Source organism: Galeopterus variegatus, unplaced genomic scaffold (genome assembly GCF_000696425.1).
Source record: "Galeopterus variegatus unplaced genomic scaffold, G_variegatus-3.0.2 Scaffold10098, whole genome shotgun sequence".
Lineage (NCBI taxonomy): Eukaryota > Metazoa > Chordata > Mammalia > Dermoptera > Cynocephalidae > Galeopterus > Galeopterus variegatus.
In genome coordinates, this window is record NW_007736209.1 from 67,143 (window position 1) to 67,376 (window position 234).

Genomic DNA, 234 nt, shown 5'->3' on the forward strand with positions numbered 1-234 from the left:
AAAAAAAAAAAAAAAAAGCTTGGTTAGAAATTTTACTTATTTGAATAATGCAGGGTAGATAATAGTTAGAGGTCCTATGACAGGCCATATCCAGGTTAGGAGAGGACTGTGGAAAAAGGAAGAAAAGGGGTTAGGGTTGGACATGGCCCGGAGGCTAGAGGACAGATCAGTGAGTTTGATGACGTTAGTTTCTTTTTTTTTTTTTTTTTTAAAGATGACCGGTAAGGGGATCTT